The sequence below is a fragment of the Chelonoidis abingdonii genome, chromosome 1, assembly GCF_003597395.2.
Source record: "Chelonoidis abingdonii isolate Lonesome George chromosome 1, CheloAbing_2.0, whole genome shotgun sequence".
In the NCBI taxonomy this organism is placed as follows: Eukaryota; Metazoa; Chordata; order Testudines; family Testudinidae; genus Chelonoidis; species Chelonoidis abingdonii.
The window spans coordinates 331,554,982-331,570,432 of record NC_133769.1 but is presented as its reverse complement, the minus strand read 5'-3'; the positions used below and the strand labels follow the sequence as shown (position 1 = coordinate 331,570,432).

Genomic DNA, 15,451 nt, shown 5'->3' with positions numbered 1-15,451 from the left:
CATTATGAATTAAGAGGAGTTTTGTGCACCAAACTGCTATATGAGTGGGGACTTAAGCCCAAATTTTCAAAAGTAGCTACTGATCTTGAGTGTTTCAGTTTGGTCACCAAAAACTGGAGACAACTAAAAAAACTTTTCAAAATATTGGGCTTTGTCTCTAACACTTTCATATTTACCAGTATTCATGAATGACAAATGTAGATCCATTAGTAATTCCCATAGAGTGACATGTCCAACACTGATGAACAGCCCATCAAGTATTGATTTTTAATTATTAATTATATTATTATAGCATCTAGAAGCCCAATCAGGATCAGTACCCCACTATGCTTGGTGCTATACAAACATAAGATAGTCTGTGCCCTAAAGAGTTTACAATCTAAATAAGGGCAAGACATGACAAGGAGGGAAGTCCTCCTGTATAACAAAAGGTAGGGGAGGAATAGGGAGACAAGAATGAAGGTACAAAAACATATCCTGCTTCCTTCTTCATCTTTCTCTCCAGACAAGATGTGTGTAAGTGAGTGAATGAATTAACTGTAATGAGTCATTAACACATAACAAGCCTAGCAATTATCATTAGGTAGTTTACTGTGAGTTTCACCATCAAGGTGGATCTTGAGAAAGTACTTGGCAGAGGACAGGTTAATAGGTGTAACTGAAAGTGCATAGAAATAAATGGGTTTATTTTCATCGACTTCAATGAACTTCGGATCAGTCCAAATGGCTGTGTGAATTGATTCGGGAATTTATTCCACACATAAGAGACAACACTGAAGAATGTGTAAGTGTGCTCTACTGTCCAGCATTTTTGCTGTCATTTCTATAGATATTTGTTGATTCTCTATAGTAAAAAACTGGTACCCTAACTCCATATTTGATGCCACTGTTCCCTATGGATGTCACATCTCGTAACATAGCGATTCTCTGACAATCATTTGAGAACTACTAGTGGTTTGCAGAGCTCTTCCAGGTGATCCATAAACAGCTTCTGTCAGAATGGTGAAGTATTTGTCGGGGGAAGCCTAGGGTCAATCCTGATCAGTCAATCCATTTTTAAAGGCGTTAAACTATCTATGTAAACCTCTAGTCAGTGCGTATTATATGTCTCCCTCCGTACCTGATCCACAGAGGATGTGATTCTGTTACAGTCTCTAGCTACAAAGCTTGGGTCTTTAGCTCAAGCTGTAGAGACTCACAGCTCTGGAGATCCTTAGTGCAATCACCAGTGGCAGACAAGACAGTGGACATCACATCTACACAAGTCTTAAGTGATATTTCCTTAGGCTAGACAAGTCATAGGCGCCAAATCCATGGGTACTCCAGGCCCATGGGGAAATATTAGAGGGTACTCCACACCCACCGGCAGCTAAGCTCCCCACTTCTTGCCTCCTTCCCCCCACTCAAGCACGCTGTGTTCTCGCTCCTCTCCCTCCCTCCCAGCGCTTCCCACCCCCCACCACCTAACAGCTGTTTGGCGGCACTTAGGACTTTCCAGGAGGGAGGAGGAGGAGCAGGGACCCAGCACAGTCAGGGGAGGAGGTGGAGAAGAGGCAGGGCAGTGGCAGGCACTAGGGGGAGGGGGGAAATGGGGGTAAGAAAGGGGTGGGGTGGCTGGGAAGAAGGAGAGGTGGGGCGGGAATTTGGAGAATGGGTGGATGGGGGTTTGGCAGGCAGTGCAGGATGGGCCGAGGGAAAGAGGCAGGGCAGGCAGCGCAGGGGGAGTCGAGTCCCACCGGGTGAGGGGAGACAAGTCCTCAGTCTTTAAGCAGGATGTAGGCCTTTAGCTGCTACACAGCTACACAGGTTGCAGACGAAGGGGAAGGAGTCAGTTTTTGTAGGGTGCAACCCTGTGAGGTGCCGGGCTGTCCTTAGGCATATGCAGCATATGGAGCTGCATAGGGCACTCAAAAATTTGGGACACCATTCCCCTCACTGGCCACAGCTGGAATCCTCTCTTCTCCAGCCCCTCCTCCATGCTGGGCTGGTGGGCTTCTCCCTGCCCCCTCACTCCCTCACTCCTCAGCTGGCCAACTGAAGGCTCCAGTCTCATTCTGCTGCCCCACCCCTGGAGAGCCCAGAGCGGCGTGGCTGGCCACTGGCGGCATGGCAGCCCAGCCCACTGCCACCCGGAGCAGTGTCCGTCCCTGGACCTACCTGCCTGCACTGCTCGGTCTTCAGTGGGGGTGGGGGTGGGGCCAGGACAGGAGAAGTGAAACTTCCATGTGAGTGAAGGGGGAGGGAGCCGGGCCAAGCGGGGAGGGGTAAGGAAGGGAGTTAAAGTGCTGTGCACTAACTGTCTCTCACATGTCCCTAACACACACACACAGTCTCTCTCACACAGAGACTGGCTCTCATAGCCACATAAACTCTGCTCTCTCTCTCGCTCTCTCTCTCTCACACACAAGCTTATATTATTATTGTTGTTATTATGGCTTGATACTTCCTGTCAAAATGCTCATGGTGAGCCAGGAGTGGCTAGGGGCTGCAGGAGGGCTGTGGGCTCTGGCAAGATGCAGTCCCCATGTGACAGTGCGAAGCCTGCCTTGAGCCACTGATGGTGTGCGTCAGCAATGGGAGAGCGTTCTGGGGGTTTGCAGGTGGTGGTGGTGGCTGTGCCCCCTCGACACACTGGGGTCAGTGGCGCCAGCTGGGGACCGCTTTCAGTGGAGCATAGGAGCACCAGTCTAATAATACTGTGTAGGGCCCCATGAATCCTAAAGATGGCCCTGGTGAGGTGACATGGAGTAATTATGCGGATGCAAAGATCTCCTGTATAGTATCACAGTGCCACACCCAAATAAGTACAGTATAATCTCCATATCACCCCTGCTCTTCCCCTATCTTACTCTTAGGCCAGACCCCCTCTTGTGTTCCTCTAGACTTTGCCAGCAGTAACCCTTTTGTTGGCACTTTTTGTTTCCAAGTCTCCTCCTATAAATCCCTCCAATCCTTCCCATCACTCTCTCATCAAAAGCCTCTCCCGCAATCCTGTTTTACAGAGCCAAAATCCTCCTGCTGTCTCCTTCATCCACAAATACTCACTGTCCTTCCTTCCCAGACTCATTCCTCTCTTCCCTCAATCTTACTTCCCTATCACGTTCTCTCCTTCCTACCCACAATCTTATGCATCTTTTCCCCTCAAGCCTCTTAGTGTATACTAAAAAAAAAAAATCCAGCTAGTCTCAACCCTGGTCAACTGACCTGGGCTCACAGGGTTCATGCTAGGGACTAAAAATAGCACTCTTGATGTTGCTGCTCAGGCTGGAGCCCAGGCTCTGTGATCCTCGCCCCTCTCTGGGTTTTAGAGCCTGGGCTTCAGGCCAACTGGGAACATCTACACTACTATATTTAGCCCCGAATTGTAAGCCCTGCAACCCAAATCAGTTGACCTGAGTTATGAGACTCGCTGCCACAGGTTGTTGGGGGCTTTTTCAGTGTAGATGTACCCTAATGCTCTCTTCCTTTTTAGCCCTCTCCTGTTTCCTTCCTCTACATTTCTTCATTCTGTCTTCCCCTTAAAAACTCTTGCCTCCATTCATCTCCCAAACCTGATCTTTCCTTTGTTCATATTAAGCTTTTACTCCCCCACTACCACCTCAAAATTGCCACAGTCCTGCCTCTTTTACCAGATATCACCTTTCTATTTGCCCCTCCAAGGACAATTGATAGTAATTGTGAAAACAGGTCTATAACTTTTGCCTGCCTAGGCATTTAGGCATTTACCATGGCAAGCAGATCAAGTTATTTCCAATAAAAATGTTATTAAACAGATTCTAGAGAACCAGACAGACTAAATTAGTTCAAACAAAGAGCTAAAGCTATGTTGATATAGTTTGAGGATTATGCTGCAATCATGCTCGGTAAAAACAGAAGATTTGGAACTGGAAATTAATGAACCAAAATTTGTGTGTCAGATATTAGTCCTAATTGGTGGACAAAATAATGAGATGGGCTTCTACTCATCAATCCTTTTTTGGGTCCTTAAAGAAAGGGACATTGGGGGGAATGATGATCATGCAGAAAGAACAGATGGAGAGAAAGAAGACCAGTGAGAAAGAACAGATGGAGGCTACTGAAGCAAGCTTCACCACCCTAGCTGCCTCCCCCACCAACTCCTGTGATGCTAGACCTTCTTTGCCCTAATCCTGAGGGATGTCCTGACCAGGCCAGGCCACAAAGAGGGATCCAGATGACATCACCACCCCTACTTGCTCCAGCTCAATCCCAAACACTGCTTGGGATAAAATGGAATTGGACTTTAACAATTGCAGCAATGACAGCTTCAACCCATCTCAGCTAACTTCTCTTTCCCCCAAAAGGACAAACAAGGGGTTTTTCCTTTGAAAACTCTCTCCAGCTAAAGGGAAAGAGAACAAGATCTGTGTTAAAATGAAAGCCTCCCTTAATACTTTGTATTTCTGATGCTTTAACTGTTTCTCCTCTTTTCTCTATCTTTAATAAAAGGGTTTTTAAGCACGTGTTTGCCCTGCCACCAAGCAGGTGGCCTAAGTCTCTGTATATCAAACTCTGAACTTTGAATAAGGCAACGTCTACACTTACAGCGCTGCAGTGACACTGTTGCAGCGCCTCTGGTGAAGAGACTCTGTGCTGCTGGGAGCGAGCTCTCTTGCCGGCATAAAAAACCCACTGCTGCAGGCAGCCTACGCGACTTTGGCGGGAGAAGCTCCCATACCGATAAGCCGCGGCACGTGCCAGCCAGCCGCGGGCGCCGCGTGTGACGATGGCGGCGGTTGGCGGTTGGAGCGAAGCCGGGCGCAGATGGAGGAGTCTGTTCAGCAGCGCGCGGCTGAGGCCCCGGAGTCGGAAGACGGACGCGGCGGGCCGGGGCAAGGAGGGCGCCTGGGAGTGTCCATCCCTTCTTCTCCGGTCCCCCAGGGGCGGCGGCAGCCGCTGTCCGCGCAGCGTCTGGAGCAGCCGCCGAGTTGGGAGAGCGGGGAGGAGACTGCATGACGGTTGGTGCCTCCGGGCGGGTTCGGCAGCCCCCGAGGCATGAAGGGACACACGGGGACTCTGCCGCGTGCAGCCCCCGCGGAGCCGCGCGGGAGCAGCAGGTAAACTCTCCTCAACCCGCCCTCCCATGCACCCCTCCCGGCCACTCTCCCAGCCGGGCACCCTTGCCGGCTCGCACCCCTCCATGCGGCCACCCTATGCAGCCTCCTACCGTGCCTCGCCCCATCCCATACAGCCCCTGCCTCGCCCTGTCCTACACGACCCCCCCGTCCCGTGCAACCTCCTTCCTCACCCCACCCCCATGGCCACCCCACTCCATGCAGCCTCTTGCTTCACCCCATCTCTCAGCGCCGCCCCACTCCCATACACGGGGGCTAGTCCAGTCTATCCCACAGCTCTCTGCCTCACTTTCATCCCTGTGGCCACCCCCCTCATTTCATGCAGCCCCCTGCCTTACTCCCATCCCCTATGGCCACCCTGTCCCATGCTGCACTGTTAAACCCATTGCCCAGAGTACTGGGACGCAGGCAATGGGAGGAAAGTAATTCTTATACCGATTGTTTGGACAAAGAGAATGGCATTTGTTCTGGGTGGGAATTGGGGAGGGGGTGATGGATGATTAATGGTATATGTTGAGGATTTTATAAATACTACACAGTTTGTGTTTTTTTCCCCCCGAAAGTGGAACTAATCAGTTGAACTGGTTTCTCCAAGGGAGTGGGGTATAAAGTGAGCTTGTAGCTGTTACATGAGATGTGGTGATGGTTTTGCTGGAAGCTTATTATTTACCCTGTCTATTCAGGTTGAGTGTAATGTAAATAGTGTTTCTGAGGGTAAGATTAAACAGAACGTTCCATGTTCATGTGACTGCTACACAAAAGAGCAAACCATGAAAAAATTCACAATGAGAGGGATTCACAAGTGTTTACTGTGGGGAGATAACAGCATTTTCTGCTCAGACATAAATAGTTGCAACATTTGAGTGGCTGATACCGTGATTTTTGTTCTTTGAAAGGAAAATCTTGTAGTCAGCAGTTAATTTCATCTAGTTTAACTTGTTTCAGTGTGTTAAATATTTAAACTTTTCTAGCATTTATATATGGTCAATTTATTTATGTGGATGTATAATTTTAGCATCTTTAGTAAATACATTTTAATTTTGTATTGATATTTGCATAACTTGTATATCAACTTAGATTTCTGTAAAAATAAAAGGAAACAAAGACTCTCCTTAAAGAATTGTCCTTGATCTATATGTGTGAGAGATCATATTATTTGTTGTGCTATATGAAACAATAGTTAATATGCCACAATAGTGTTGTTGTTTTTTTTGGAAATGTTTATTTTGCTGTACAGCTTTAAGGAACACTTTCATATTCAAAGTAACATTTCAAAAAGCAATGTTTCTAGTAACATTGCAGATTAAAACAGAAGAAATTTAAAATCTCATTTATTTTTCACGGTGGTATTTTGTTTTCATTGTTTTCAGGTAGGCTGGTGAAAATAAAGTAGTCAGTTTTATGTTTGTTTATGTAGGTTTGTTTATTTAGATTTATTGAACAAATAACTAATAAAAAGGGGCTCCTAACTAAGGCTTTAAGTGCCTGTGCCATGAATTACACAACCAAAAATTAACCACCAGCCAGCAACCAAACTCCTTGTCTACCACAAATCAGATTGCCCTCAAAATCCACCTCCATAGCAGCCCACATAAATAGATGTACCTCTCAATGTGTCCTGAAGGTCAGTAGACTTGGGGCTGTTTCAGACAGATGATGGCTGTTCCACACAGAGAATGTCCTCTCACAGAGAATACTCTGCTGCCAGTCCTATTTCTTCTAAAGCAAGAGGGACCCATCTTGAGCTGTTCCACTGATTGCAGGTGTGGTTGTTTCACTTTCAAATTCTCAAGCTCCATTACAGTGCTGCAATGTTTGGTGCAAACACCAAAGTGATTTTTTTTAAAAAGGAATTAAAGTTCTGTTAACCATAGATTTTTGAAAAAGGGGTTTTGGGGTTTTTTGAACAAAAAAAAGTATTTTTGAGCCAAATTTAGTGTATCCCTCTAAAAAAGGACACTGCTGAAGTAAAAAAAAATCACACTTCTGGTGTTAGAGGTAACACCAATGGATTACTATAACAAGGAAATTAGCAAAAACAATACTTAATTTTTTTTAGACAGGGAACCCTTTATACATTAATGAGCAGTTATTCATACCTATCAGAGTAAGTGATCTTGTGTGTTTTTGACAGCACGTTGTGTATATTCAATTTTCATTTTAGTCAATTTCCCTTTTTTTGTGTGGATCTTTCCCATAGTATCAGAAGAGAAAGAGAGAGAGAGTTTTAAAAAATATATATGGTTGAGGTATGGGTAAACATAGAACCAGGAACTCTTTCCAACTCTGTTTTTTTAAAAGTTGATTAGATTTCAAATTGACAAGTTTCTAAGTTTTCATGCAACTGGTGGAACATAGTAAATAGATACAGCATTAAGCATACGTTTCCATTGTGAAATATGTTGTCGTTTCACAGTTCTTACTACTTTAAGGGGAGGGGAAATGATTACGGACTTGGTGGTGCTCTTAAAAACATGATAAATCCTGGGTTTCATGGAGGAAGTACTAGTGCATTAGAAGATGGAGCCATCCATACAGGTAATAAGACTGTCTTTAAGATAGTTTTACAGAAATGAATATATTGCAAAGCTTGTAAAATAAAATGTCTGTGAGGCTATAACTAAGTAATAAAAGATAAGAGGATGTAGTGATATGAGGAGTGGTGATTTAAGATCGTGATTGCAGTTTTCAAATTTAGATGCCTAAATGCTGATTTGAGTGCTCAGTCCAGCAAACGAAGATGTGAGTAACTTTATTGCTATCTTTCAATTGATGTAATTGGAAACATTTTCTTAAGCAAAGTTATATGTGTGAATGTATAAAGAATTGGAAACTTTAATAAGCACTCGGGATCAATCTTGATTCTATTAAAGTCAGTTGCAGAGCTCCCTGTGATTTCAGTGGGATTGGGATTTGATCCATGGATGATAAAGGAGCCTAAATATGGATCTTGTGCCTAATTTGGGGCACCCAAGTTTGAAAATTAGACCTTCGGTTGTAATGCTTAAAGACAGAGTCAGTGATATTATGCATTTTTACCCTGTGTTAGATTTTATTATTAAAAATGTGTTGTTTTAAAAAAAATATAAGTTGTTCTACAAAGCAGAAAAGATATTTATCCTCAAGACTGCTGGTTGTAAGAATGCTTTGCAATGACCAGTTGGATATCTTGCTGAATGCTGTTTCATAATACTTTGAGTAGTATACCTTGCAAGTTGTGTTTAGTCATGCCCCATATCCTTCATCATGGATCCTACATAATCTGTTTTACATATAAAAATTTACAAATGATTATCCAGGAATATCACAAAAGTCATTGACTTTATAAGAATACAAGAATTAGCTCATCTGTTCTTATTTTTGACTACATACCTACGTACAAAATAAGCAATTTAGATTCCACTCCTCAAATAATGCACTATTTTCACTGAGCTGCTGTATTAACTGTTATATCTGTAGATTATAATTTTTGGTGTTGTTTGGAGCTGCAAACATTTACACAAAATATAAAAATCACATTTACCTTTAATTCTCTTTTGGGGACATAAGTTTTAACTTTTATTTTATGTTCTTATGTTATGTAACTGTACTTTATCAATTTGTCATTCTTGCTAAATTTGAGATTAATATTAAAGTTTAATTGCCTTCTGCTTTGTCTTGAGTATTAAATTTGTAGGGTTAATTACAGTTTTTCACTTAAAGGTAATAGAGAAGCATGGATAGGTTTGATCAGTTGGAATGCTAATGTTTGTGTAGATTTAAATCAATTACAAAATGTCAGTTTAAGAAAACAAAGAATTAGTTTTATTTTCACAAACTGCAATTTATACAAAAATACTGTGATGAATTACTTATCTGTGGCTATGCATCATTGATTAAAAGTTCTGGTGTTCTAAATGTATATGCTGCCTTGTACAACATTTATAACAATATTTCTAAAACTTTGAAATATATTGACTTGCAACAGACTGTAGAACAACAGTTTATTGTGTTTATTTGCTAAGCATGATATATGGAATTTGTGTTTACTCATTGTTAAAGTAAAATAACTGTACTTTATTACCATGAAAAAGTATATACCATAAAATTACATTTCTGGTTTTTTTTAAAGAACATAAATTTCTCTTCTTCCTCAATATGATGAAAATGAAAAAAATTATACAAAATTACTAGGTTATTACAAGTATTTGGCAATAGCAACTTAAGAAAAGCCCAGTATTCTGCATGTTTTCTAAGATGGGAAGTTTTTAAAATAAATATCTGGTCTTTGTTCAAAATTGAAGTCACCCTGCCAATGAAGGATTTCAAATTAATTTTGCAAATCTCTGAAGAATGCTATATAAAAATGGGTATGTTTTTTAAAAAAAATGACACAGATAATCATACCTATTGTTACCCTGGCTTGATTCCTAGACATAAGATTTTCTCAGGCTTTGAAAAATCTACAGTCAGCTTTTCCTACATAAATCCACTAATATATATAGTGTAGTGGTTTTAAAAGAGTCTGCTTCACAAAGCTGAAAGAAAATAAGTCATCAGCTGGGAGAGATAATTTAAACTGAAAAATGTTAATGATAACTTCAAAGTGTGTAAGAACATTTTACTGGATGCCCCCCCAAAAGCCACAATTGATATAGAAGGCAGTCCCAGTTTAAAAAAAGAAAAATCCAACCTGGCTTAAAGGGGAAGCATATGTGCTGACTTCATGGGTGCTCTGGGGCCGGAGCACCCAAGGGGAAAAAAATGGGTGCGCTGAGCACCCACCGGCAGCCCTCTACCAGAACTTCCCCCTCCCACCAGTGACTCCTGCCTGCTGGTGGGCCCCACAGAGCAGCGCCTCCCCCTTCCTGCCAGTGCCTACTGCCTACCAAGGATCAGCTATTTCGTGTTTTGGGGGAGGGGGGAGAACTGGGCAGGAAGAGGTGGGGTGGGGTGGGACCTTGGGGGAAAGGTGGAGTAGGGGTGGAGTCTGGGGGGAAAGAAAGAAACTACAAAACAAATAAATAAAAGATAAATATAGCTAATGGAAAAAAGGGAAGTTGATAGCAATGAATATAAATTGAAAAGTAAGAATTGTTCAAAAAAAAATCAATGAGAAGGAAAGGGGCACAAGGAGTTAAAGGCAATAAGGAGTTTTCCAAGTATGGTAGATAGCACTTAATAGCCGGCCAGCTGAGGTGTGAGTGGGTGGAAGGGAGGGGCCAGAGGAGTGAGGAGAAGCCTGCTGGCCCAGCGCTGGGTAGTGGCCAGAGAGGAGGAGTCCGCTCTGCAGCCAGGTGAAGTCCCGCTGCAGCCAGTGAGTGGAAGCCTGAGACCCTTGGGGCGCCCCCCCTGGCTACGGCATCCTGGGAGTGGGCCCAGTTTGCCCCGCCCTAAGGCTGGCCCTGCATATTAATGATGTGCTATAACCCCTACAAAATGAGAAATTAAGGACCTTTTTTAACATAACCATGACCTCGTTATCTGCTGCAAAGAAACTAAGTCCATACATTATTGTACTCTCTTTTTGGTCATATCAATAAGATCAATCAACATGCTCTTCACTGAAGATTTAGTGATAACTGTGCTTTCAAAAAGTCTGTGTCTTAAAGATAATGATACGTATGAATTAATGATATACTATGTATATAATGAATACTATAGTTCTATCATTTTTCTACAAGAAACAGATTACTGGATTTAACACTATATGAGTGTGTTCCGTGAAATAAAAACATTTTATTTTAGTAACATATCTCACATAAGATAATTTAAGAGAAATCAATATGCCTCACCTATATCATCATTTGTTAAATATATATCAGTGATCCACAAACAAAGATCAATTATTACAAATATAATGTTATAATTAAAATTAGGTGAGCTTGGATGGGAGTAAAGAGAACATTTTTAGCAAGTCCTTCTTAGTGGGACAAGTGGCAGTTTCTCCCATATTTCTTATGCCTCCTACAAGAGGATATCTACTTCTCTGGAAAACATTTTAGGCCAAGAGACCTGAATTCAAGCTCATTTTTGATAGTTTAAGAAAACCGCTAAACTAATAGGCAAAGGAAAAGTATTTTATGGTCATGCTTTCATCGCTCCATTATTTTAAATATTGCCTTTCAAAAGATCAAATACAAATCCATAACTAGTGATATTTGGAATGAGTTAATCCAAATTTTGGAAATTATTCTGTGTTCGAATGAACCCTTTTTCTTATCCCAAATCATCATCAGTCCAAAAAGGACTTCAGTTTCAGTATTTAATTAATTCACATTTTAGTTTAGGGCATTTTGGTCCCAGTTGGTAATATCCTGCTCATTGAGCATATTTCCCCCATCCTGCTGGAAATACAGAACAGCTAGTTTTACAGCAACATCCAGCAAAAAGCAAGAGGGCAAATAGTGAAATCCAAAGGGATTATATAAATTGATTCCACCTCCCACTGCTCCAGTATTCTTTGCTTTCTTTTTTTGGAAGAATAGCGCACAGCTCTGAGTCTTCTTACTCCAGGCTTTTCTTTACTCTTGCTTTTTTCTGAAATGAAACCAACATGACTCCAAAAATGGGCAAGAGAGGAAGGATGAAGATAGAAAGAAACAGGTCAAGAAAAAATAGCCTGACACGCTTTTCTGAAGATTCTGTGAGTTGTGCAACTTGCCAATGATACGAAAAACAAACCTAAGAAACCACAGTGGATCCATCACCAATTGTGCAGGATCGACTTACTCTCGTTTCAGACCCTTTATTATCCTTTCCCACAGGGATTTCATCCCTCTGGCTAATATTTTCTTCCAGGGACAGATTCTGTCTAGTGCTGCTGAGGGAGTTCCCTCCCTTGCTGTCCTCTGTCCCTGCTGCCTCTATCCCACAGCTTTTAAAGTTGTCTTCTTCAGAGACTGTTCCTGCTGCTTCTTCCCTCCTCCTCCAGTCTATTTCAAACAGTATGTGAGTTGCTATAGAATTCAGAGGGAGCAGGCTTTGCAAAGTTCCCCTCCCAATATTTTTTCTTGCTAATGCTGTGCTGAATTTGGCTTCTTTTTTCTTTGCAGTCCACCAGAGGATGCTCATGTGTACTTTTACCATAGTGTTGGCTGCAGCATTTTTTCCCCCCGTTTCAGACAATTTTGCTCCACTAGTGATTTCCTCTACTTTGTTTTCCCATCAAATGGGTTTTTCTTGATCTTCCATCCTTTTCTGAGAGCTTCATCTGCTTCTTCCTCTAAGTCCTTAAAACAATTTCATTTCCTAGGGGCATAGACAAATGTATTTGGAAGGTAAAGGCTTGCGTTAAAAAATAAAAAAGCTATTGAATATCATGTTCACACTATTTTTTGTAGCAGAGGCAGCCCCTTGATTATTCAGTTCATTTTCTTCAGCACAGGAAGGGTATAGTCCTCTGATTGCCTCAGCTGCTTGAAGTCCTGCTCTTTCTCCTGGGGTATCAACTGGCTCTTTTGTAGCCTGGGCCAGGTTGAAGGTCTCTTCTGCAGCAGGCTCTGTCTCCTTTGTTCCCTGGCTGGGAAATGGCTCAGCAAGCAGGGTCTTGTCTTCTGAGGGAGAATTCTCAGTTCCTCTGTGAGTCTCATCTGTCTGTGCTTCTAGTTGGCTGTTTCCCTTTGTCTCTCACAGAGGATCTCAGGATGCTCATTCTCTTACTCTGTCTCTCTCTAGGAAGACCTGGGATAGGTCCAGCTAGCTTTCACGCTGCAATTGACTGCTAGACTCTCATGATGGGCTCTAGTCTTCTTTTCTTTCCCTTACTCCCTCCTCATTTCTTCTATTTGTTCTTTTCATAAAGGGAAGGGGTAGGGCAGATATCATGGAGCTATGGTTCTCTGGGTGTCTTCTATAGCCTCTAAGCTCAGTCCCATCATGCCTGGGGATGGGGCGGTCAAAGGGCCTCCAGCTGCCATCTTACTTGTAGTATTTTTCTTGTCAGAGTTCTGGGAGAGCAAAGAACCCAGGAGATTATATAACAGGGGTGGCCAAATTTACTGACCCTCTGAGCTGAATCTAACAATCTTCAGAAGTTCAAGAGCCAGGGCACACCTGCCAGGGTTCAGGGCTGCTGTGGGAGGCACCTTCAGGGGCTTGGGGCTTCAGCCCCGTGCCTGTTGAAGCCCTGAGCCTCAGGACGCATGCCCTGTGTGGCTGAAGCCCCAAGATTCCCCCTCCCAACTGAGCAGAAGGCCCTACTCCACCACCCTGCTGCAAGGCAGAGGTCTCGAGCTCTCCCTTCCCCTCACCCCCCAGTCTGGTAGGTGTGGAAAGGGGTGTGTTCCGTGAGCCACACTTTAACTGTAAAAGAGCTGCATGTGGCTCGCGAGCCACGGTTTAACCACCCCTGTTATATAAGCAGAATATACAAACAATTGTTTTCCAGGGAAATCAATGGATCAGATGTAAGCTGTTCCCTTTCTTCATTCTGCCACGTAATAGTTCTACAAAGATTGTAGTGACTATTTAAAACTAAGGTTAACTAAATATTTGTTTGCCAAAGAGTACTGTGTTTGCTTTTAGTTCTGCAGCCATACACCACTCTTACTATGTGAGGAGAGACTGAGTGAATTACAGAAACAAAGTTTATATTTTCAGGGTTCTAAAATGAAATACCTTTAAACGTGGGTGCTTAAAAAGGAGGAAACTACAATTCCAACAGCAAGTGGAACAGCTTCTGCTGGTTGACTACTAAGCTGTCTTGGCCATCAGCTGCAACAGGAATCTAATGTCAGTTGGCCGATCCCATTAGTATTTCTGAGATACTTCATCAACCATAACTTAAATCTTTTGCTATGCCTAACTGTGACAAACCTACTCGTCCAGGTTTGATGATTTTCAGTGGCTCCATTATTCTGAAGCTAGTGACAGTGTACTTTGTTTCTACTGTTGTACAGCTTTTGGGCACAAGCTACTTTTGACTAAGTACACAGATGAAGCTCTCAGAGTCTGGATTCTTTATTTGGAAAAAGACTTGAGTGAAATTTGAGAGGAACCGAGTTTCCTTGTGTCACCATGCAGCTGCTGCTACTTTTCAAAAGTCCACAAAGAATGTTGGTGGCATGCTAAGTTTTCAGTATTTTTAGAAGAAAAAAGGAAAACAGGAAGATCTTAATGAAAATACTAAGGAGTAGGGCTGTCAAGCAATTTAAAAAAATTAATCGTGATTAATCACACTGTTAATAATAGAACACCATTTATTTAAACATTTTTGGATGTTTTCTACATTTTAAAATATATTGATTTCAATTACAACACAAAGTGTACAGTGGTCACTTTATATTTTTTGTTACAAATATTTGCACAGTACAAAACAAAAGAAATAGTATTTTTCAATTCACCTCATACAAGTATTGTAGTGCAATCTCTTTATAATGAAAGTTGAACTTACAAATATAAAATTGTGTACAAAAAACTGCATTCAAAAATAAAACAAAGTAAAACTTTATAGCCTACAAGTCCATTCAGTCCTACTTCTTGTTCAGCCAATAGCTCAGACAAGTTTGTTTACATTTGCAGGAGATAGTGCTGCCCGCTTCTTGTTTACAATGTCACCTAGAAGTGAGAACAGGCATTCTCATGGCACTGCTGTAGCCGGCGCTGCAAGATATTTACATGCTACAACAGTGTTTAACAGCATGATTAATCGTGATTCATTTTTTTAATTGTATGATTAATCATGATTTTAATCACTTGACAGACGTAATTATTTTGACAAATAAAACATGCAGAATTTTAAAAAGTGCACAGAATTTTGATTTTTTTTGGTGCAGAATTTTGAATTTTTTGGCACAGAATTCCCCCAGGAGTATCACATGAATTTCAGAAGTATATTTAAAGGTTTGTCACAAACACAAAACTACAAAAGCAACAGTCACTGGCTACATCAAACACTTATTTTGTATTAATCTACCACTATCAGGCCATATGTCCCTGAATTTGTCAAATGTCTTTAGAGATGTATATCCACTTCCTGTGTAGTTCAGGTTGCGGGTTCCATTTCAGAGTTGTGTATATTGGCAACATGCATTCCCCACACAGTATTCCCCACACACTAAAGTGAGGCAAGCCTTCTCAAACACAAGCTATATTATGTCTTCAGTACTAAGGTCAAAGTTTTATTGACGGAGCTGTGTTGGTCTAGGTGTGAAAAAAACCCACCTCCAGCTGACATAGCTATGCCAGCAAAAACCCAAAGGTGGATGTATCATTGCTGTCAGCATAGCTGCTGTTGTTCATGAAGGTGATGTTACTGTGCTGAGAGAAAATCTTCTGCCAACATTAGCTACATCTACACTAAGGGCTCTCCCAGTATAGCTATGCTGGCAAAGCATTTGTAGTGTAGGCAAGGCTTAATAGTCTGGGTATGAAGTCCA

The 15,451-nt window shown here is 42.2% G+C and overlaps 1 long non-coding RNA gene across 1 annotated transcript in view; it reads left to right on the top strand.

The window, feature by feature from the left end:
• Positions 1-4,997: 4,997 nt before the first annotated feature.
• The window catches only part of LOC116820618 (uncharacterized), a 62,621-nt gene continuing 52,167 nt past the window's right edge, over positions 4,998-15,451 (top strand). The window contains exon 1 of the long non-coding RNA XR_012655280.1: positions 4,998-5,075. This is a non-coding gene — a long non-coding RNA (uncharacterized LOC116820618). The remainder of the gene's footprint in view (positions 5,076-15,451) is intronic.